The sequence below is a fragment of the Zootoca vivipara genome, chromosome 2 (assembly GCF_965207765.1).
Source record: "Zootoca vivipara chromosome 2, rZooViv2.hap1.1, whole genome shotgun sequence".
NCBI lineage: Eukaryota > Metazoa > Chordata > Lepidosauria > Squamata > Lacertidae > Zootoca > Zootoca vivipara.
The window spans coordinates 64132116-64156842 of NC_142584.1; positions in this window are offsets into that span (position 1 = coordinate 64132116).

Here is a 24727-nt window from a genome sequence, read left to right on the forward strand (position 1 = left end):
CAGAAGCACAGGAATTTGCCTTCCGCCGAGTCCATCAAGCTCAGTATCGTCTACAATACATTTATTGGCAGTGGGTCTCCTGGGCTTGACTTCTCAGGCCTACCTGGAGATGACTGACTGTTGAACCTGGGCCTTTTTGCATGCAAAGTGCATGTTCTACCAAGAGCTAGGACCCCTCCACCAATGTACTATTCATTCACCCAAACATATAATTGCAATGTTCATATGAGGCTCCTAATCGTGTATTTGAGACTGGTCTGGATCCAGAGAATTTTGCTTGTGGAATCTCATGCTCAGAGAGTGGCGTGGGGAGGCGATGTCTCCATGCCTCCTGCAGTCCTCTGAAAATCCGCTCCAGGGGATTATAGACCTCTTCTGAAAAAAAGGGGGGGAAGGCACTTGAAATAGTACATGCAAATAAAAGATCATATTCAAATGGTTGATAGACCTCACTCCTCTATAAGGCTTTTCATTCTTTAGTGCAATTCCTTGGTATTTTACAACCTCGGCCACACACTACTTAAGATGGTGCTTAAGTGCATTTAAATGGATTTAGATGCATTGAGGTCGATGGGAATCCTTTTACGCATTAAAAGCTTACAAATGAAGTCATGGTGGGGGTTGTGTTAAGTCCATATTGTCCACCTCAACCGGTTTGTGGATCATAAATGCATTAATACAAGCTCTCTAAATACACTTAAAGCCTACCGATTTCTGCATTTTATAAAATGACTTCTGGGAGGGGCGGTAAGAATGTACTTAAATTGCCCAGAGAGAGAGGGCAGGGCTATTTACCTGAGAATTTAGGCCCACTAAGAAGATACTCTCCAGAGGATAAGTGGGGCTTAGAAAGGCTGGAGCCCGTCTTACAATTTTGGCTAGGATTGGGACCAAATGTTTGGCAGAATATATTCTCTGGCAGCTTCCTGGTAAGGGGGTTGTAGGTGCTGAAGATAATAAATGGCTATTAGATTTCCAAATATCTTTTCCATCTTTCTGATTTATTTGCCATATGCATACACATGCTTGGCCTCAATAATAGGAAGCAGTTAAAGTAAGGGGGAAATCACATATGTGTGTTAATTAACACGAGAACTGGGCTTTGGATGTGAATGTGTATTTGATCCACTGGAAATTTAGGATAGCAGTTCTACTGTACTTTGAATGGGGATGCTACAATGAATCCTAACCTCTTCAATCTTAAACCATGTGAAATGAGAGCATGCAACTTTTTCAGCCCAATCCTCTACCTATTTAACTCAGATGTAAGTTGATGGCCTAGTAAGACTGTGGCCCTATTTACTTGAATGGACATGTGTACTCACAAGGGCTTGCAGTGTTGTGGTGTAATATTTTACGCCATTTATTGTTTGGAACAGAAGGGACACTTCTGCAGATAGTTATCAGGCTCCCTTGCGCCCCCCCCCCAATTAGGTGTTATTTCCAATTGACTTTTTAAAAGTGAAGCCTTGAAGTATATTTTGTAGACACATTTTTAATAGCAGCACTGTTATTCTAACAATGGTATACTATTGTTCTATCTCACATACACACCATCTGACTAAAAGCCCATATTTATTCCCCTAATTTTATAAACATTTAATAGGTCCTTATTAAACACATCAGCCAGCATGATTTAATAACACAATCAGTCTAGAAGTTTGAGAAAACTGAAAACAGGATTTGAATGTAATACAGCCACAATTACCGGAGATTATAGACAATCATTTCCATATGTCTGCAATGGAGAGCTGCTAATCTCTGTTTGCATGGAGGTGATTTCCTCTGGAACACTTCCCAGCCTTCAACAGCACTAGCGCTGAACAAATTAGATTTGAAAGTCCCCCATTTTATGACTAAGGTAATATACTCGGTGTGTTTAGAGAAACACCGAGTTTGTATTTTAACTGGCTTCCAAAAGCTGGACAGAGACCTTCTCTTCATTTAGTTTGGCCACATTAATATATAGTAATCAGGGTGGGTCCCCCCCTTTTCCTAGGGTCAATACATGTTTAGGGGGTGCTGTCATACACACCAAAAAAACGGCTCTCCACCCAAAAGGCCCTAAAACATTGGTGACATCATGATGTTGGAATGCAACGCAATTAGCCTCAGTCAGAATACTGTGTGTTGCTTGAGGCTTGGGAACACACACACAACCTCCTTTCTTATTTTAGAGTCCTCCTAACACCTTGCTCCCTGATCTCCATCTTATGAGGCTCTGAATAGAGGTGTTTGTGTGTTCGGAGACTTCAGAATGTAGAAAGTAAGCCTTTTGTGCAACACTGACTGGGCTTTCACAGCAGCAGGACTGTGCTTTGGAAAGGTGTCTTAATCTTGTTCAAGAGAGTCACGGACTCTGAATATTCAGGTGGCCAATGTTCCAAATGTGCTGGATCTTTTTGTAGACACAGTCTAGCAGGATGCACGTGAGATTGATTCATGGGAAGGACCTGCAAGCTCTGAAACGGTGCATTGTGAACATGTTTGAGAGAAGGAAAGATGCAGTGGTTACAAGGGCAGCCACTATGGTTTTGGGCTGGGTGAAAAAAGATTAACTTAATCTACACTCATGTTTTGTGGGCAATTGTTCTGATAATTGCAGGTACAAGAGAGGTGCAAGGGAAAAGATGGGGGAGCTCCTTTGTGACCCATAGGTGGTGCTAGTAATCAGAATTTTTATTTATTTATTTTTACTCAGAAAGTGAGTCCCTTTTAGTTTTTCCCACACCAAAAACATCTTTAGAGGTGTCTTGCACAAAAGCTATTTGGAGCTATTTGTCTGCAATCAGACAAGTTTCATATCCATTTCCCCTTCCCACCCAGTGTTCAAAACCAGGACAAAAAAGAAAAGCTCGACATAGTACCTGGAACTTCATAACTTCAATCTCCCACTGAAAATTGCAGGATCAGCAGTGGCGTGGCACCGGAAGTTGAGTAGAAGCAACTTCCGGGGCCGCTCTTCCCATGTGTGGGCACCAGAAATCAGGCAGAGTGGCACCGGAAGTCGCTTCTACGCATGCCCGGTGGCCATCTTGGTGATGGCCACCGCCATGTGGCCACCACCAAGATGGCCACCGGGCATGCGTAGAAGCAACTGGTGCCACTCTGCCCCATTTCCGGTGCCCACACATGGGAAGAGCGGCACCCAAAATGGAAGCTCCCTGGCAGGTAGGAAATCCGAGGGATTTCCGGGTTTTTTCTCCATTCGGGAGAACAGCGAGAAACGGATTAAAATCTGGGGGTTTCCCGCAAAAAACAGGATACTTGGCAGCTAAGCCTGGAACCTGGGTTGTAGGGCGCTGAAACACAACTTCTAGTCGCATTTGTGCCGCGGTGCCCAGCAGATCACCTGGCTCATGCAGCACCAAAAGAGGCATGTCTAGAGCTGCTCCTGGCAGTGGTGGGGGACAGCGGGATGCTTGGGGCTGCAAATGTGGAGCTGCTCGTTCTGCTGCTCCAACTTCTTAAACTTCCTGCAGCTTCAGCACTTTGGTAGCGGCGTGGCTGCAAAACCACCACTGCCTCCCAACTCTTTGAAGCCCCGCTTCCGCTTTGATGATCTCTTTAACGCCCTCAGCACCAGCAGTGGCAATTTAAATTAAAATCTTAGGGCCCACATTGGTGGGCGGAGTCAGAGGGGGAAGTGGGCAGAGCAAAGGAAGAACATTTAAACCACACAAAAGTCAGAGGGTTCTATACCCACACACTTTTCTCCAACACCCTCTTTCCCCATCCAGAAAGCAAGAGATCTTAGCACAGTTTAAGGACACATTCTGGCCAGGCAAAAGCACCTGGGGGTGGACGATAGCAAAGTCAGTGAAGGCTGTGGCCTAGAAATAGTACTGAGGGTCTCACAGAAAAACCTGGTGGGCCACAACTCCTCCCCTCCCAACCCTGAGGCTTCCAATCTCTGTTTTAAATCAACAGGGCCCATGTACTCAGCAACTATGCCAAGGCACAAATCCTTTTGCTTTTTTTTTTTAAAGGGGGGATGCCTCTTTGTCTGATAACTATGATAGTAATTCAATGTCATGCAGAGGCAATTGTTCCATCGGGGAAGCATTTCATTTTGGCAGATGAAAATATCCCTTCTCTCCTCCCAGGGCACATTGTTCTGAATTCCCCCCCACATACAATTTTGGAAGGTACGGGTGGGTGTGAATGTAGGAGAGGGGAGGGGAAGCCCCATTCCGCGAGCAGAATTGTTTTCACAGGGTTTCCACAGATAGGGTTCATTATATGAATCCCACCCGTTGCTATTGTTATCATGAAGTATGAAGTATAACAGGGCGGAAGCATAACCAGTTTCTCCCACTTTTAACACTTCAACAGGTTAAATGATGGAAGTCTGGAACTTACAAAATCTTGTTCTCTCTCCAATAAGGAGATTTATCTCCCCTCCCCTCCCCCAGATCTGAAACAGCACTCTTGAGGGGAAGCGAGCACAGAGTAATATGGAAGGCTGTGAATGACAGACATTTACACTCCTTGAATCAGTACCAAAATTAACTAGATTTCCTCTCTATTGCTGACTACCAGTTGAAACAATTATGAAATTTGACCTACTAAACTATGTTGGAGGGGCAGTTCTCCAGCTGTCCTCCCCTACCCTGAACATGGTCTTGGTCAGGTTACTGCGCACTTCCGTAGTCACCGTTTGATCGCAGCTGGGGATAACCTGAGGGGGGGAAATCCAGAAACAGTGTGCAACTCCAAAGTGGGAAGAAGGTTCAGCATGGAAGCGAAAAGTCAGGAGTGCATCAGGAGTCCGTGGAGGGTACTGCTGTTAATTTTGTACATTTTTGCTGTAAGTAATTAACATAATATGCATCTCATTGTTATGGACACAGCAGATGTCACACTACAGCTGGCAAACTGATTGCACTTTAATCTAGATTGTTCTAATTCAGATATTGTTACCCTCAAACATCAAAAAAACCTGAACCTAGTCTGTGGCTGGGGGAGGTGAATTGCTTTATGTGGATTTATTTTATTTATCTGTTGAGTTTATTTCTTTATTTGTTGAATTCATATCCCACCCTTCCTCCCAAAGGAGCCTAGGATGACATTTAAACAACTAAGGCTCTGGATGCCTGCTTACATGTACTCTCATGTTTAGGACTTGAAATATTTTAAAAACAAAAAGTGGATTCCTCAAGGGCCTAAGAAGGGCTCACAGGAGGTTCTGCATAGGCAGAGTTTATCTAATGACCATATTTGAGTTCTACAGCTTGCCTGCCATTTAAAAAAATTATTTTAATTTAAATATATGTATTATTATTATTATTATTATTATTACTTTAAAAAAATCAGGGGTTGTTCTATTAAATACATAACTTGCCCTTCTGCAAAGCTGTAGCATTGCAGTCACCAGGAATCACTGGATCAGATTCGTTTTCAAAAGTTTGTATGATGGAGCAGTATAAGTCTGAGTCTGAAAATTTCTAGTCTGTGGACTGGTAGCAGGATGTGTACTGCTCTTGTTTTAAACTCAGGGCCGTCTCAAGGAGGTCGGGCGCCCTGGCGCCGTGGTGCGGAGATTGCTCCGGCGCCCCTGCCCTGGCGGGCGGGCGGGCGGGCGCAGCGCGTAGCACGGCTTCCACACGGCGCCCTAGCACCCCGTGCCACCGAGACTACCCCTAGAGCCGGGCCTGTTTAAACTTGTCCCACCCTTTTAGGTCAACGCTACAGGGGTGTCTTAAATTTATGTAGCTGAGGGCTTCCACATGTATTAGAAGAGTTTGGATTTGATATCCCGCTTTATCACTACCCGAAAGAGTCTCAAAGTGGCTAACAATCTCCTTTCCCCTCCTCCCCCACAACAGACACTCTGTGAGGTGAGTGGGGCTGAGAGACTTCAGAGAAGTGTGACTAGCCCAAGGTCACCCAGCAGCTGCATGTGGAGGAGTGGAGACACGAACCCGGTTCCCCAGATTACGAGTCTACCGCTCTTAACCACTATACCACACTGGCTCTCTGTATTAATCTGGCCCAGTTCCCAACCCTGGCCCAGTTCCCAACCCTACCAGGAGATGACCAAACCTGAGATGTCTTTGGTCCCCCTGCTTGTTTGCCTCAGGCTGCAACCTTACCCAGCCCACTATCCTCAAACCGTAGTGCTCATGCTACTCTTAGTGGAAGCAGGATTATAACCATGCACGGAAGGCTTCCACTGGATGTGGATAGTCTCAGTCCCATCACTAAGAAGAGCAGCAGCATGCTGAGCGAGGCAACAACCTAAAGGGGAGATTCACACCAGGCTCCCCTTGAGCCACTACCCAGCCCAATCTGCTCTCTGAGAAAGATTGCAGCCTTTTAATTAGCTTTAAGGTTGTGTGTGTTGTTGTTTTTTAAAAAAAAGCCTGTTGCTTTAAAGCACAAATGTTTTCATCCTAAATGTAAGGCATAAGTGCCAGATAGTTAGAAGAATGGAATTTTAGAATTATAGGGGCAATCCACAGTATTAAAAAAATAAAATATAGGTGCCAAATTCATTAAAACTGTGATCCTTGATCTTAAGGAGTTTATAACTAGAGTGATTCCAAACTGAAATTTGAAAAGCATGGGAACATTTATTAGACTATAGTTTCCTTTCTATACACACAAATCACTCTGGATGTATTTTTTATTCTCCTTGGGTCAGAGGGGCATTATATTTGCAACGTGGTTTCTTGGCTTTCTTACTGTATTTAAAACCAATGTTGATTAGTTTTTGAAATGGCAAGTCGTTAATCCATGCATGTTGTAAATATTCCTTGGCAATTGCAAGTATAACATTCCTCCACAATGCAACACCACCCAAGATAACTGATATCCAGAATCAAGGAACTGTGAGTGCTAAAGAAGGCTCTAGACACATGTGGAGGCAGATAAAGGGACAGAATCCTGACCTCAGGCCTGAGACACAGTCATAATATATGGCAAATTGGAACTATAAGAGGTTTCTGAGGCCAGTTCATGTATTACTGCCCCCCCCCCCATGTGAACACCACCTAAAGTCCTAAAGCTTTTCCTGATTGTGGCACACATTACTCAGAAGTGGTCATATCTAAAGGCATCTTATTGCTTGCATTTACCCAAACGCATTTAGGGAGGGCAAGGCATGCAGTAGCCTCCTGCTTTTCCATGTTTCAGACCATATGATTACTCCTTAGGCTCATCAATCAGAGGCAGCAGCACTGAAAACCCCTTCTTCCATTGAAAACTGGTATGGAAATGTGGATAACTGAACATTAAGTTGGAAAAACGAGCAAATGAGAGGAACTGAAATCGACAGACTCATACTTTGGAGCAAGGCACATTGAACTTAGGGAAAGTTACTTCCCAAGTTCCCAGTAAACACTCACAAGACTGAGCTGTAAATTGGCCATGATCCAGCCGAGCCAATCTTCATGCAGACTTGAGTACTCTACTAGTTGTCGGCTGCAAAGAGAGAAGAGGTTTTGTTCACTGCTCTATCTTTCCCATCTGTAGACATCAATGCAAGACCCAGATGTGTGTATGGAGCTCAGGATTTCAAAGATCAAGGAAAGAAAATATTTAGGACTTCCCTCTGGCAGCTGCTTCTAGTGTAGCTCACCCATGCAAGCCAACAAACTGCTTGGGAAATGTCAGCTCTGATAAGTGACTCACTCTAAATGCAGAGAGAGATTATGAGCCATTTATGCTGAGTGAGTTTATCTATATTGTATGGGATTTGTGGCAGTCTCTGACACCGATTAGCTGAGCTTCTTCTGAGGGCTCTGAATGTGCACTTGGTGGGACAACAAAGCCATATTCAGCCCATAGCTGCCAAGTTATCCCTTTTTTAAAGGGATTTTCCCTTATGCTGAATAGGCTTCCTCGCGAGAAAAGGGAAAACTTGGCAGCTATGATTCAGCCTTGACGCTGTGACGGAAGAGAAGTCATCTTGACTGGGATTAAAACTTCACGCCAGGGACTAGGAATGTATGGAAGTGTGTGGGTGTGGTGAAAGAGAGGGAGAGACCAGAGGCAAGGAGGCCATTTTGCCAAAATGGATGGCAAAAGAGAAGCATAAAGGAAGGGCGGGTGGAGATTAATACTTGATGGAAGAGCAAGTGGGGAAAGAAATGATGCTCAAAGAGAGCATCTAGAGAAAATGAAATCACACTGAAGATGGGGGAGGGTTGCATGTTATTGCAGATAAAGAAAGGGGTGCCTGCTGGGAAGTTGGAAAAAGGCAGAGGAAAAAAGTAGCCAGTGACCTGAAAAGCAGGGGAGATAATGCACAGTGGTTAAAGAAAGGGACAGCCAAGAAGAAAAAGGATTAGTATAGGTAAATGTAAAGGACCCTGGACGTTTGAGTCCAGTCAGAGGCATGTGGAATTCATTTCACTTCAGCTGGGACAGAGCAACAGGAGCTCACCCTGCTGCTCGGTTTTGAACCACCGACCTTCTGATCGCAGTAGCGTAGAAAGGGGGGTGATGGGGCGGGTCACCCTGGGTGCTACCCTGGAGGGGGGTTGACACTCAGCGCCCCTCACTGGGGAACATTTTTTTATTTTATGTTGCATGAGATTTTTCAACTGTTCTTATATGTTCTTTCAATGCTGATTTCATGTCTGAAGTCGGTTTTGTTCTGTAAGCTCTAGGTTTTTTTTGCAATTCATGTTTTTTACTTTTCACCAGAGCCAGAGCCAGAGCCGCGTTGGGGGGTGATTAAAAAAAAAAATCCACACCGGGTACTACCTGGGCTTGCTACGCCTCTGTCTCATCAGCAAGCCCAAGAGGCTCAGTGGTTTAGACCACAGTGCCACCTGTGTCCCAGTGTATAGAACTACATATAGGACTTTGAAAGAGGAGGCCTGTGAACTGTATTATTTGGAAGGCAAGGAAGCAAGCAAGCAAGGCAGGGGCCAAGTGGTCATAATGTTGCTAAATATTCTACACCCTAGACTCAACTACACAGCTGCAAATAAAACGTTTTAAATGTGTTGTAAAGTGCAATATAAAATGTGACACTAGATGGCGAAAGTGAGCTATGTATTTTTCAAAGCATTTTTGAAAAAAAGCATTTTCACAGAGTTTTTTTATATGTGTGTAGATTCCACCTCTGACAAGTAAATCCTACCATTTGTAATATCTAAATGGTATCAGACACATTGTGACTCAGTTCTGTGACTCAGACTCATTATCTGTGACTCAGATAATGAGGACCAACAAGCAGTGGGGAGGTCAAGAGGATGGATTGCACATACTGATTTGAACTGACTAGCCAGTTCTTGTGTCAGGATAATGTATATTCAAAGTATAATAATAATAATAATAATAATAATAATAATAATAATAATAATGTACATATGTAATGAACCACATGTATTTCTGGCCAAGCTGCTGTCCTTGAACAATGTTTCTTTAAAAAAATAAAAAGAAAGAATGGATGTTGTGGCAACCAGCATCCGTATTGGTGGGCTTTGTCATGACCAAGCCAACCCAGCTGCTGACTTCTGGCCTGTTGGCTGCTGCCCCCATGATCTGCTGCTCTTTGGGTGGTCATTTGGTGGCTCCCACTGTAGAGCCCTGAACTAAGCTCAGCCTTAGCAGCACCACTATATTCTTCTTCCAAGTATGTTTGAGATATGATCCTTCTGCACTGGAAGCTGCTGAACAGGGAAAGAGAGAGATACCTGCCAGATTCCCAATATGAGCATCTCTTGGAATAATTCTTTTCTCTTCCAATATCTATGCATTTGCAAATGGGAGGTCTCCATTGTTTCTCAGTACCAGCATATCTCAGTGCAACATGAGACTTTTTGCCCAAGGCACATACCTAATCTAATTCATCTGCAGAGGGCTTCCTCTGTAACCATTTTAAGATTTAAATAAACTGCAGACAGGGCTTATCATCATGCCCTCCAAATAAACACTCTTTTGCCCTTTTTTGTTATTGTTTTATCTTTATCATCCAGCCCGAATGAGAGTTTTGTACACCTCAAAAGCTTGTGCACCATGTTGTGAATTTGGTTTGGGCCTGCTAAATATATTGTTTTTACTATCCTTGTCTGGCTTTTTTTGTGTGGATTGACATTTGTGTGCCTGGGATTAAGTTTACAGAGCTTTGGAAATTTTAGCATATGTTATATTTGTGGCTGTTTAATGGGATTTATGTTTAATTTGAACAGGATATTTTATATTTGCCTTCTAATATGTTGTTGCCCACCCAGAGCTTTTGGGATGGAGTAAGATTCAAAATACATAAGTAAAAAAGATTTTGACCACTGGGGTTTTTTGGAACTAGAGTTTTATTTTATAGTAGTGCCTCCTGCTTTTCCTATGAACATTTTCTGGCTCATGCTGAATCTCTGCAATATTAATTCTGAAAATCAGTTACGTGTCATTGGTTTAATGGCCTCTGACAGGAAACATGATTTTTTTCCAAGTGAAACAGTTACTCATAAACTATCCAACAAGGTCAATTCCTGTGCATGTAAACGACAGCATAAAGAATACAGGTGTTAATGAATACATTCTAATATTGTTTCCCGGCTTTGCAGATATTGTACATTTAGAAGCATGTGGGACTCTTGTGCCTGCAATAGCTTTTCTGAAAATAAAACAAAATGGGAAGCATCTCAGGCATTTTATTTCATTGTCAGCTTTAATAAAGACAAAATGATTTTCCTAAAGAAGCAAAATATCCATGCTGATTTTTCCTCCCCCAAAGCAGGGTTGTTGTTGTTGTTGTTTTTTGTCAACCTGAAAATCATACTAGAACTGCATAAGTAAGTAAACAAAAGAAAAATGAGATTTTTATGCATATCGTATTAGCTCATTTCCTTTGATTCCTGCAAGTGATGTCATGGAGAGCAGCTGGTGTGTTATTGCAGATGATTTCCCCTTACTCATGTTTCACCAAGTCATTTCAAGCCCTAATGGAATTACTTTCTCTGTGAAACCAGAGGAGTTCCCTCCCACCCCACTCCTTCTGATTCACTTCTCTTATCAGCTGCAAGAGATGGAGAAGTCTGTGACAGGGACAGGGGAGCTGTGGCCCTCTGTGTGGTGCTGGGTTCCAACACTCATCAATCTCAGCCAGCTAATAGTCAGGGACAGCTTTAAAAGGGGTTTAGGCACATTCATGGAAGCTGTTCAGTGGCTGCTGTACATTAAATAATAATGTCGATGGCTATCTCTTACTTCCATTATCACAGACAGTACACCGGGATCTACAGCAGGGAAGGGTAATTTCCTGCTTTAGGTCTTCCCAGAGGCAAATGGTTGGTCGCTATGGGAAAAGAATGTTGGACCAGATGGGCTTTTGGTCAGAACCAGGAGGCTCCTCTGAGGTCTTGAGGATCTCTTCTTCCATGGTCAGCTTGCTTGGCTTTCATGCTGCAGGAAGAAAAAGGAACTTCCTTTGTCAGCACACAGAATGGAGACTCAGTGAACTCCTCAAAGAGGGACAGAGCACTCTCTTCTTCCATGGGCAACTACAGGAGGACTCAGGAACACCCATTCCTCCCTACTTACTGCTCAACTGTTTCCTGCTGCGTAGCAAGGTTGGAGACAGCTGTGGGGGGGTCTTCCTTCCCATGGTGCTTAGCTGTTCAGAGGGGAGCAGTTTAGCAATGAGAACATGGGAAGGGCCTACAGCAGTGATGGCGAACCTATGACACACATGTCAGACGTGACACGCAGAGCCCTCACTGCTGGCACGCGCCCCATCGGCCCATTCGCGCTGTTGTTTTCCCCTCTCCCATTTGTTCTCCCGCTCCTCCTCATGCTACAGCTTGTCTCCGCTGTTAAAACCCGTTGTCTCCGCTGTTAAAACCCAGATCCTTTTTGTTGTTGTTGGTGGTGGTGGCGGTAGCCAGAGATTGGTTTTTTAACCCTTTCTGTGCTGGTTTTTTTTGGCGCTTTGGCAGATGATGATTGGGTGTAACAGCGTTCATTTTTTAACCCATTCTGTGCTGGGTTTTTTTGGCGCTTTGGCAGACTATGTCGGTGCTGCGTGTTAGTTCCAGAGAAGATATTATTTGTCATTTATTTCTGTTCTCTCCCCCCCCAAAAGCGCAGCAGCTTTGGGGCATCCCCCCCAAAAGCAAAGCAACTTTGGGGCATCCCCCCCAAAAAGCAAAGCAACTTTTGCACCCCCCCAAAAAACCTCCAAAACTTTGGTCAGCAGCTCCTCCCAAAAAGCTCAACAACTCTAGGCGCTTTGTGATAAATAAGGGTTTTGGGTTAAGTTAGGTTAAATAATTAGTTTTTGGTTTATTAAATACAGTTATATATTACAATTTTACATTTTTGTTATTTAAACTATAAATATCGTGAAATTATGGTTTTTTTCTTGAAGTGACACACCACCCAAGTTATGCTCGGTTTTTTGGCGAATTTTGACACACCAAGCTCAAAAGGTTGCCCATCACTGGCCTACAGGCTTCATCCAATACACAGGCCAGCATTTAGTACTCTCAGCCCAGATATCTCTATGCACTCCAGTGCACAAATGTCACTCTTGCTCCAGCTAGGACTTCAGAGAAAGGGTCATTACTTCAAATGCATACACAGAGCTTCCACTAAAGCGAATGCGGAAGCCTCTACAGGCAAGGGACTCCCACTCATACAAGGTCCCAAACCTTCAAGAGACTACAGTGTAAGACAATTGACTTCCATTATCACCATTCCCTTGAGTTTATTTAGGAATATATTTCACTGCAGGCTGTATGTTTGACGAGGCCCTCAGCAAATTGTTCCCCGGTGGGTCCTCTACGTTGACTGACCCCAGCAGAATTAGCTAGCGGCAACAGCAGGCAGCAGCAGCACTACCATAAGTAACATGTGCCTTGGAGCAACATTACATTTTTCATCATGCCTTTGATATAGCCTTGCTCCTACACATCAGGAGAAAGAAAAATGGCCGCCCCATTTTAATTTGCCACTGTGGCCTGGAGCAAGTCTACGTTAGGGGGCAGTGTTGCCCCCACAATTAGGAAGAGTGGGGCAGCCACCTCAGGCATCAGACTTTGGGTGTCATAAAAAGGATTAAAGTTGTTGATTGTGTGTTTGGACCTTTAAACCTCCCCCTTAAATAAATTTAAATTCACACAAGACTCGAATTTTTGGTTTGGTTTTTGGCAGAATTTAGGCCACAGCTTTATTGATTACAGCAAGTGAGTGGTTGTATAGGCTCTGGTTCAGCTAGCTCCCAGCACCGTTGCAGGTAGCGCTGACCCAGAGCTCTATCGTAGGTCAGCCTAGGGTGAACACCTGGAATGGTGGAAAGCCGGAGACATGCTATATCCACCACCCAGATGTCTCCCTGGACTCAGGCATGGGCCCACAACCCCTCGCAGGGTTGACCAAACAATTGAGTCCCTGGATTCCTTTAACAGAATGCCCCTTCACATAGGGATGGTGAGAGCTTTCCCCCATTTCTATCACCTGAACCAGAGCCTATCCGCAACCTTACAAGTTGCGATGATTTGCTACTTGGCAGGCAAAACCCAAATGGCACCAGCCAATCAGCCAAGTGGGGGAAATTCCTGCCGTGCCCCTGTCCCAATGACAGATGACACACGATGGCATAGCAAGGTCAAGTGTGCAAGCCCTAAATATAGTGAGAGATGGACGGGTGTTCCGATGCACTGACCAAGAGAGAAAGCTCAGGGTCACATGCATTGACATATATAGGTCCCTTGATCCATTTGGCTAGCGTCCCATTGGTTAGATTAAACCCAGCAACAGGGGATCTACCAATCGGGTGTTGTACCCACCCACAACACAAGGGTTTTGTTGCCAGGTCTCACTGCAACACGTGCCCTCTTTGAGGGAGGACACAATTTATTACTGTAGTTTTTTGCAGCCGAGGAGGGGAAGAGGCACTAGTAGGATTTTCTGCCTCCAGTACCAACATAATTTTGAAGTCAGGGCACTGTGCCTCTTTTCTTCAAGTGGGGAAAAGGGCACCATTTGCTGCTCTGCCTCGGGCAGCTAAATGTCTGGGGCCAGCTAAATGTCTGGGGCACTGTTAAAAGGAAAGCTCCAAGCTACCTAGCACTGGGGGTTGCAAGCAGGGCAAGGATGAGCACAGATCTCTTTATCTTGCATATGAGAGGCCCACAAGCAGGACCTGAGTACAAAAACACACTCCCCAGTTGGGATTCCTAGCAACTGGTATTTAGATGCATGCTGCCTCCCACAGTGGAGATAGGAGGTAGCCATGCTGGCTAGTAGCCATTGTAACATCTAGTATATCACCTGTAGTCAGTCAATGGCAACTCTTACCTGAACCAATAATAATTTTTAGCGCTGGGTGGGGGGAAATATAGGGAATTTCCTAGGATGCTACTTACCCAGGTGAGATAAGAAACACATTCCTAACACACAGTGAAATCAGAAATGGTAGGGATGGACTGTAGCCCAGTGGTAGAGCATCTGATTTTCATGCAGCTGGTCCTAGGCTCAATTTCCCCCATCTCGAGGTAGGGCTGGGATGGACGGCTGCCTGAAAACCTTATGAGCCACTGTCAGTCAGCAAAGACCTTTGGCCCTCCAGATGTTGCTGAACTACAACCCATCAGTCCCAGCAAGCATGGCCAATGGCCAGGGATGATGGAAGCCATAGTTCAGCAACACCTGGTCCTGAATGGGATAACTGTGCCCTTGAAGGACCAGGTGTGCAGCCTGGGAGTCATTTTGGACTCACAGCTGTCCATGGAGGCACAGGTTAATTCTGTGTCCAGGGCGGCTGTCTACCAGCTCCATCTGGTACGCAGGCTGAGACCCTACCTGCCCACAGACTGTCTCACCAGAGTGGTGCATGCTCTAGTTATCTCCCGCTTGGACTACTGCAATGCACTCTACGTGGGGCTACCTTTGAAGGTGACCCGGAAACTGCAATTAATCTAGAATGCGGCAGCTAAACTGGTGACTGGGAGCGGCCGCCGAGACCACATAACACCTGTCCTAAGAGACCTACATTGGCTCCCAGTACGTTTCCGAGAACAATTCAAAGTGTTGGTGCTGACCTTTAAAGCCCTAAACGGCCTCGGTCCTATATATCTGAAGGAGCGTCTCCTCCCCCATTGTTCAGCCCGGACACTGAGATCCAGCGCCGAGGGCCTTCTGGCGGTTCCCTCACTGCAAGAAGCAAAGCTACAGGGAACTAGGCAGAGGGCCTTCTCGGTAGTGGCGCCCGCCCTGTGGAACGCCCCCCCCATCGGAGGTCAAAGAGAAAAACAACTACCTGACATTTAGAAAACACCTAAAGGCAGCCCTGTTTAGGGAAGTTTTTAATCTGTGATATTTTAATGTATTTTGGTATTTGTTGGAAGCCGCCCAGAGTGGCGGGGGGAACCCAGCCAGATGGGTGGGGTATAAATAAATTAATAATAATAATCTGTTTTTGGGACTACCACAGCCTTTCCCCAAAATTCATACAGAAAGGCATGGCAGACTGCATGCAATTCCCAGGCTATGGTAGGTCAGCTAACTAGAATCCATTTCCCTTTCTCCATTTTCTAGTTTTCACTGGTGGCTGCTTTCTGGTGACGACATATATCAGCTTAGAATATATATGACAACTTCAAAAACACAGTAAAATATATATATAAAAACCCTCCAGCACAGCAGAATTCATTAATTCATTGAAGCAAGTTGATGGATAGTCTGTCACTGTTTATACAGTAGGCACGAGCCTAATTTTCAGGTATTAGCTGATTAACACATGAGTCATAGTGTGTGTCCTGTGTCCAGTAAAGTGGAACATCAAATGTGTGAAAGAGATTAATTGTGTGCACAGATGTTAGTTGCAGAATCAATTTGTCTGGGGTTTGAGGGGGTGGTACCCTATAGATCAATAGGAAAGGAGAGAATTAGAGTACTGTGTTGAAAGGAATCACCGTCTAGTCTCTGAGGCTCGTTTATCTGCCTCTGTTGAAGAGGGCCTTGCCGAGAACTGCAACAGCAGTGACAAAAGACTCAGTTCAGCCTGGACTTTGCTTTCCAAAATTATAATAATCAGAGAATCTTCCACAAAAGGAAAAGTGGGAGGAGAGGTAGCAGAGAAGACCTTTCTCATCTATATGCTAAGGAAAAAGTAAATGTAATTGACCCCTGGACGGTTAGGTCCAGTCAATGGGGTGTGGCACTCATCTCACTTTCAGGCTGAGGGAACCGGCATTTGTCCACCGACAGCTTTCCAGGTCATTTGGCTGGCATGAATAAACCACTTCTGGCCATAGCTGCCAAGTTTTCCCTTTTCTCGCGAGGAAGCCTATTCAGCATAATGGAAAATCCCTTAAAAAAAGGGATAACTTGGCAGCTATGCTTCTGGCACGACAGAACACTGTGATGAATGCCAGAGTGCATGGAAATGCCGTTTAACTTCCTGCCACAGTGGTACCTATTAACCTCCTTGCACTGGCATGCTTTTGAACTGCTAGGTTGGCAGGAGCTGGAACAGAGTAAAGGGAGCTCACCCCGTCGTGGGGATTCGAACTGCTAACCTTCCAATCAGCAAGCCCAAGAGGCTCAGTGGTTTATGTACAAGTGCAACCAAATGTTGCAGGGTAGTCTGTTCAGGGTTCCTTTCAGACAGCCAGACCATCATCTAGGACATTGTTCCTCCATTTCCCAGCCCTGTCCCCCAATGGCATTTTGTGCCCCCCTAAAGTTGTTTTCCCCCTGCAACCTTGGGGTTCCCTCAAGTCTGTTGATCCCTCCCTTGTGTGGGGGTGGTGTCATAAGTATTTTTTGCTGCATAAGGATTCAGTGTATCCTTGGTGTGCCTCTATTACTTGTTCCACTGTTGCATGAAATCAATCTTTTGGTGTGGCGGCACCTACACTTTGGGGCTCCCTGCCTATTGACGTCAGGCAGGCACCTTCTCTGGTTCTCCTTTTGGTACCTGATTAAAACATTTGTATCTAGGCAATAAAAATATGGATCATTTCAATATTTCTTGTTACATGCTCAGAGGTTTTGCTACTATCAGGCGGGAGAGAGAGAGAGAGAGAGAGAGAGAGAGAGAGAGAGAGAGAGAGAGAGAGAGAGAGAGAGAGAGAGAGAGAGAGAGAAATATAACTAAATATTACATGAGCTTGTTGCTGAACGGGGTTGAAAAAGCAAAACTTAGCATCAAAGTCTCTGCAATAACCTGGGCCTTATTTCAAATGGGTGTTTTGTTTTGTTTTTTAATTTTATTTTAGCTTTTTAACATAGCATGCAAGTCAATGAAGCATGGCCCCTCTTTATAGAAGTGCATGTTTGATACGGACCACAAGGAGACCTGAGATGGTAATTTAATTAGATTGACCTTGCTGCAAGCAGGAATGGCGAAGAAAGTCACCTTGGTTCCCATTCAAAGGCGAACCCACCTGACACTTTTCAAAATAATATGCAGACTGAACAGAGCCAGCTTTTATATTTCACACTTCTCTGAATTTCATGATGCTGTTCTCCAACCAAGTAATGTGGACAAAAATGGATGTACTGGGGTAAAGTACATCTTATTCTGCAACTTCAGGGTTCCCTCAAGCCTGTTGATTCTTCACTTTTGTGTGTGGATAATTTACATAGATGTAGCTCTTAGAGCTCACATCCTGAGAGATGTTTCACTAAAGCCCCCTGCTTACTTAAAAACAGGAGTGCCAGTTGTCCCCGCGCCCCTGGGTGCCCAGGGCCATGGGTGCCATGTAATGTGCATGGCCTTGGCACTGAAATGTGTAGGTGCCCAACCACTTCATGCAGAATTTTGTGGGTGCTCGGGCACCCAGTGCTCCATGGAGTTGGCACCTATGCTTAAAAATAAAGAATATAATGTGTAAAAACAATATGACAACTAAGGGTGTGTTGCTGAATTTAACGTATGTACCCTTGGTAGCTGTGGCCAATGGTAGTTTCTCATAAGATGCACATAGCAAAATACACGTGCCTGTCCAATCATTAAATGGGGTATTCTAGGCTGCAGTTTTATAAATGCTTATCTGGAAGTATGTCCCATTGATGTCGGTGGACATTGGAGTAGAATTGCATGGGTTTGCACCAACCATATTCCCCCACCTTCTAGAAGGGAATGCTTTCTGTGAAGGAAAGCCATCAGTTGTGAGAGCAGGCACTTAACTCCAAGATAGCAGAGGCTTGTTGCATGTGATTGATTGATGACTGTCAGGAAGGAGAGGGATAACAGCTTTGTGACAAGGAGATTCTTTGCACCTGTTGGGATCTCTTATGATGCTTCTGATCTATTATGATGCAAGTTATAAGCCTCCCTCCCTCAGACATTTGGGACAACCATCTGCAGACTTAAAAAGAAGAAGGGTAAAGTCTTGTCACGGGCTTCACCTACTGAACAGCAGCCTGGAGAGGGAGAAGGCAGAGTGACTCCACCTGCAGCTGATCAGCCTTCAAGGAGAAGGTGCTGATGAGAACCAGCTGGCTTCAGCCTTCTTAAGCAGAGCTTCAAGCAGCAGCCAGGTGCTGGTAGCAATGCTAGTAGCTCTGGGTCCTACTTTGTACTTCCTTGTCTTGACCCATGATCATTGGATTGTCTGACCCCTGGACCACCTGACCATGTGGATTGGTGTTCGCCAGGCCCTAGGACTGGACCTGACTTTGGATGCTGACTCTGCCTCCAGGTAAGTACACCTCAGATACTTTTCTGGTTAGTTGGTCTCTCACTCCACTGAGCTCTACATGTTGTTGCTCAGCACAGGCACCAATTTGAGCCCTCAGCATGTGAGTGCCCAGTGGTGTGTGGGTGGGTGACTGCTTCAGTGCTGCTGCGGGGGTGGGGCTGCGGAGCATGGGTGCATGTCCATGGCAAAAACAGGCCCCAACAGAGACCGCATGGCAGAGGTAGAGGCCCCAGCCCAGTCGCCACCGTGGCAGAGGCCAGGCACCCACAGTGAAAATGTTGCAGGTGCCCAGAGCACTGACATCCCTAACAATTCCTCTCACACAAGCTCTACTTCAGACCGTCCCACATTGAGAAGGAAGGTCTGAAGGGGACCCCCAGTGCATTGTAGCAAACGTGTTTAGAATCCTCCTTGACGGGGCAGGTACCTCAAATTTCACCACGGCAGCCATTTTGTGCTGGCATTCTTATCAACTATGAGTACCAGAACCTCACATTTTTACCAAACAAAAAACAAGCAAGCAAGGGAAAAAAAAATAAGGCAGGGTTTCTAACCATAGGGAAGATTCTTGCTGCATTTAGCTGAACATGCTTTGAATCTCATAATAGGGAGGTCTGAGGTGTAGGGGGGGTTAGGAATGGGGCTCCCAACTTTCAGCCCAGATGTATTCAGAACCATGCCAGTGTTCAGGAGCAGCCTCTGATTACCTGCCATCTGAGACAGGCAAGAGGGGCTAACTTGTTGTCATCGCCATGTCCTAAAATGAGTACTTCCCAAGGTCATCCAATTGGCCACTTTGGGAAACAAAGTGCTGGCCTGAATGGACCTTTAGTATCATTCATCAAGGCTGTTCTTGTGTCTTCATTCTGGCACAGAATAGCAGGATGTCACCCCCTGCCTCAAGAAAACGACACTTAACATATGCTCCTACTGCCTCCCTGTCATTTGAATAATGGTCAAGAGAACAGCCATCCTGTTTAAAGCTTGGGGTGGGGGACTGGGACATTTTTTCAGAAGCCCAAAACATGTCAAAATAGCAATCCTCCTGCGTAATCGCATATAGGGTGGGCCTCAATTTGGGAAGCATGACCTTTATAGCAAACTTAGTGCAGGGATATAATAATGGCTCCCGATACTGTATATGTTTTAGTTCGTGCAAGCAAATATTGTAGTATTGAGTTGCTTCATGGCAACGGCGGTAAATTCTCCTCTGCAAGTAGGCAAGTCAAGTTAAACAAGACAGAATTATAGCTGAACTGCTCATTCCTTCCATTGCTCTGCCTTTATGAGAGGGTTTATTGAATTTTTCATAATAAGATCTATTGCTTTGATGTATTGAAGGAGACACCATATGATGTATTCTTTATTGAGAGCTATATCTAGATTAGTTACATGTGAGCATGGAGATAAGGTTCCTACTTTTTTTTAAAAAAAAAATGCACTTTTTCTTCGAGGAAAATATCTCGCAACTTTGGTGTGGGCCCTTTCTCCTTCAATGGAAGAGTTTAGCAGCAGTACTGTGAGTGCCCACCTAGCAGTTCAAAAGCACGTCAAAGTGCAAGTAGATAAATAGGTAACACTCTGGCGGGAAGGTAAGCGGCGTTTCCGTGCGCTGCTCTGGTTCGCCAGAAGCGGCTTAGTCATGCCGGCCACATGACCCGGAAGCTGTACGCCGGCTCCCTTGGCCAATAAAGCGAGATGAGCGCCGCAACCCCAGAGTCATTCGCGACTGGACCTAACGGTCAGGGGTCCCTTTACCTGTACTGTGAGTGCTGCATAGAAGGCAGCAGTTTTATGACGCATCCTCCACAGGACACCAGCCTTATTTCCCTGCAACTCTTGGAGAACAGGGAAGGGAAGGCTAAAAGAAGCCGATTTAGCTGGAGGGGAAAGTGGGCATGTTGGTGAAGCTTGGATTCTACCTGCTCCATCCATGCACTCCCTTCTCCTTTATCTGCTGCCTCCTTAGGCAACCATCCTGCAGTGGCCTTTGGGGCTGCCCAGCAGTTCCAGCTTCTCCTCTCCTCCACCAGCCTCTCATTCTCCCCAATCTATGCCAGGAAGCACTGTGGGATGACCAGTTGCATTTGCCAGAGGATGGATACAATGACCCAGTTTGGTGGTACATATGTGTTACAACATGGCTGCTGAAATTGCCTGGCTGTCATAGCTTAGCAGACTCGCTTCTGCTGCTTCTTGCTTGCTTCAAGCTCCAGCTGATATATATGCAGAACTTTGAAAGTGTTTGCTCTGCAGAAGTGATTCACACATCCAATGGGGGACAGTGGATGCCTGAAATACACACACACATCCCAGCTCCCTGTCCATAGCTAGCCAATTCTGTGCAGCTATTCACAAGATTAAGTTCCAGTACAAACCATAATGTTATCAGGCCACACAGAAGAAACATTATAGAAGCATCATTTATGTGTGCATGCAGCAAGAATCTGTGCAGGCTCTCTGATCAACGCTTACGGCATCCACCAGATTGGGTCATTTGTGTACTAGCACAAATCCACCCCATTAAAATTTCTTAGCAAAGCAAAATTATCATGTTTTTTTCCCCTAAAATGGAAGGGACACCCATCTTATGGTAAGATGGATCTTACACCCGCACACCTATATTTATGCTCGTTCAGCAGCTATACCAAAATCTCACAATGAATGTAGTAGAAAAGAGAATTCAACAGCTACAATTGAAGAATCCATTTCAGCTGTATTGCCACAATGTTGCTTACTGATGACACAACCTACTTCAGCCATGTACAGAAAGAAATAATCAAAGTACATCTCCACACACACACACACACACACACACCCCGGCAACACACACATTAACCTTCTGGGGAGAAATCGCAGAACAATGAAATGGCACCTCCCACATACAAAAACGAATTTACCACATTTTCAATGTGCAATCACTTTGGGCTATGCAAACATTAGGAATGGGAAAACTCCCTTCCCCTCTGTGTATGGGGGTGGCACCACATTCAGATGAGCAAATGAAAATGGGGACTAGTGCATAACTAGGTATCAGGGGAACCTTTATTCTAGGATAGAAGGTTCACAGATGTTTGGAGAAAATCAAGGGAAATTTTCCAGTGTCTTGCAATGAGAATTTGACAAAACCCAACGTGCTATTCTGTTCTCTACTGGCAGGCTGAGCTCCAGGCTTGGTGGGGAGGGGGGTTAGCATTGATGCAGGCAGCTCCCAGTAGTCACATCCACTTGGACCCCCTGCTGCCAAGCTCTCTCATTTGCGCTTGTGAGCAAACAAGCGATGTAATGCAGTACTGTAATGGGCCAGGAACATTGCAGAAAATAATAAAAAAATATGGTGGCTGTTGGACTTCTAGTCCAGTACAGGACATGTAAGCCCACCAGGCTGGTGGTTGCAGCATCCGCCCTGCTACCAAGGAGAGGAATGCAAGGTGTAAGCTCTTGTGGACCCTAATAGGATGTGTGGGCCCATGCAAATGGCCCAGTATGCCAGGTGCTGATGGTGAGCTCATCTACTGGTGAAATAAAACACCTTTCTACACCACAACCATAAATGAGATTTATATTTCTGTGACTTTAAGGGCTTTCTCAGTGATTCCTGGGAGTTTTAAGTTTGCCACTGAAATCGTTCTGCTAGAGGCCGGTAGCTTCCTCCTCCTTACAGGGCAACAATGCCAAGATATTCTGGGAAGAGGAAATGGTCCCTATTCATTAGTCAATATTGTACCTATTGCATTAAAGGGGGCAGAGAATAAGGCTGTTCCCCAGTGATGACTTCTGCCTGGCAAAAGAACAGCTGTTATGTTCACTGTTTGCCTCCACAAATACCATGATGCAGGCCAGAGGTTTTGCATGCCACGGTTTACTTCCAATATAACTTGGTTTCTCACAACTGAGAGGCAAAACAGCTTTACATTCTTAGACTGCATCTGGAGCACTAAAATCGTAGACAACTTTTGCTTTAAAGCTGACTTTTGTGCATACCAAAATGTTTCATTCTGATTTTTATGAGAACATTATTGCTTAGGTCCTGTGAAGACTCTTTAAAAGTAATGGTCTTTAAAATTAAATTAATATTTAAATGGAAAATCAGTATACCTAAAGTAGACGTGGGATGGGAAATTTAATCATACAGCAAATATGTTCTTAATTCTATTATTCCTAAGAGAGGAGGATAATATATACCAAAATACTGAGGCTAACTAAACAATAAAGATGAGCTGTTTTCCACTGTTCTAATTTTTTTTTTCCATAGCGTAATGCTAATTGAAATCAGATCCTTGAACCTTTGAGTATGCTTGGTCCTGTTTTCTCATTATTGTTAATCTTAGTGGACAGTAGAAGGGAATGAGGAACAAGGACAAAAACCAGTGTGTGGGAATGACTTGGGGTTTTGCAACCAAAATACAGATAAAACCTTGACTATAACTGATCTTCAGGATGGACCACGGGACAAGGAAGTTAGTTAAGGGCTCAAATGGCTTTAGGCTGACTTGGACAACTTAACTTTATACACCTTGTATATTTGCTGTAAAACTGAGCCGATGCATCAACATTGCTTCATTCTCTCTTAGTGAATACAATACCTAGGCTACATATGCATGTGGTCCCAGTTGATGCTCAGGGCAGGAAAATCAGACAGACAGCCATTGTAGAGGTTGCAATTTGATTGAGGCCCAAATAGTTTTCAAGCATCAGCGCAGTGTTACAAATTAAATGCCCAAATGTCCCCTGATAATAATCATTTATGAAACAGATTATATTTTCAAATGCTTTCCAGACAGTTATTTTGCTTTGCCTTTACAGTAGCCCTGTGAGGTAGGCTACCATCGTTCCATTTTTATAGCCGGACAACTGAGGTTGAGAGAGCATGGTCACAGTAAACTTGAGCCCATGTGCCTCTGATTCAAGCTGAAATTTCTACCCCTGAACCACACCGTTTCTTCACAGACATGTGACACTCCAGGAAAGCACATAACTGTATTGCTGATTTGACGTCTGCAGCCCCACATTGACTTGCACGCACAGAAGTGCAACGGAGACAAATGGAACTTATGCACATTTAACTGAGTACAGGAGCGCAGCCACTGTGTCAGAAGCTGCTAAACTGCTCCACCAGAGATGAATGAGGATTCTGTGTGCATAACTGGGTGATGGATTGTTGGACTGCAGGCCTGCTATCCAATAGGAACAGGGGCCTGCTCATTCATCAGTCAATGGGTTACATAAATAGCAGGTGGGTGGAAGTAACCAAATGCTAGTGAGCAGAAGAAAGAGCAATGAAGGGTTACTGAAAAATCTCCAGAAGGGCTTCTCTCCCCCAACCCTTTAAAAAAATATTAATAACAATGCACCACAGCTTTGTAATTTCAGTGTGGTCTGTGACCAGCGCAGCTGCCAAGCCCTATTTTGCAAGATATGAATTAACTATGTGGCACATTTTATGCTTTCCTGTGCTGCTCTTTACCACAGTGTATGCAAAACAGCATATTTTTTGTGGAGCTCTTTTCACAACCCCCTCTGTGATGCAAGGAAATGACTAGGGTCTGTCTTTTCTTCTTCCTCTCCCCGCCCACACCATGGCAATGAAATAAAAATGGCATTGGGGTGTGTGTGTGTGTGTGTGTGTGTGTGTGTGTGTGTGCGGAGGTGTTAACAGTTCAAAATATAAAAAGAGGATCCCTGCCACCCCATTCCATTCTCAAAGACTTGCTAACGTTTAGAAACAAACAGTGGAAGCCGTTTCTTTAAATAAAGCAAAATTAGCCAGCTACTAAAAGAAGGTTCTGTGCTCATTCTAGCAATACAAGCTGCCTTCCTCATCTTGACACTGGTGAAAAATATCATAGCTGAAGATCTCCAATGTAAAAGTCAAGAAGTTAGGAAAGCTATGTATGCAAAGAGTAGTAGTAGTAGTAGTAGTAGTAGTAATCTCTGTAGAGTGTTAGAACTATTCATTGGGATTGGAGTAGATGATCCTTTGGGACCCCTTCCAACTCTACAATTCTGTGGTTCTATTTGGAATCCCCTATTTGGAAGGCTATCAAAGTCCACTTGAGTTCAATGGGCTTAAGCATGCCTTAACTCTGTGTTTGATTTACAGGCATCCTCCCACTTGCATACGA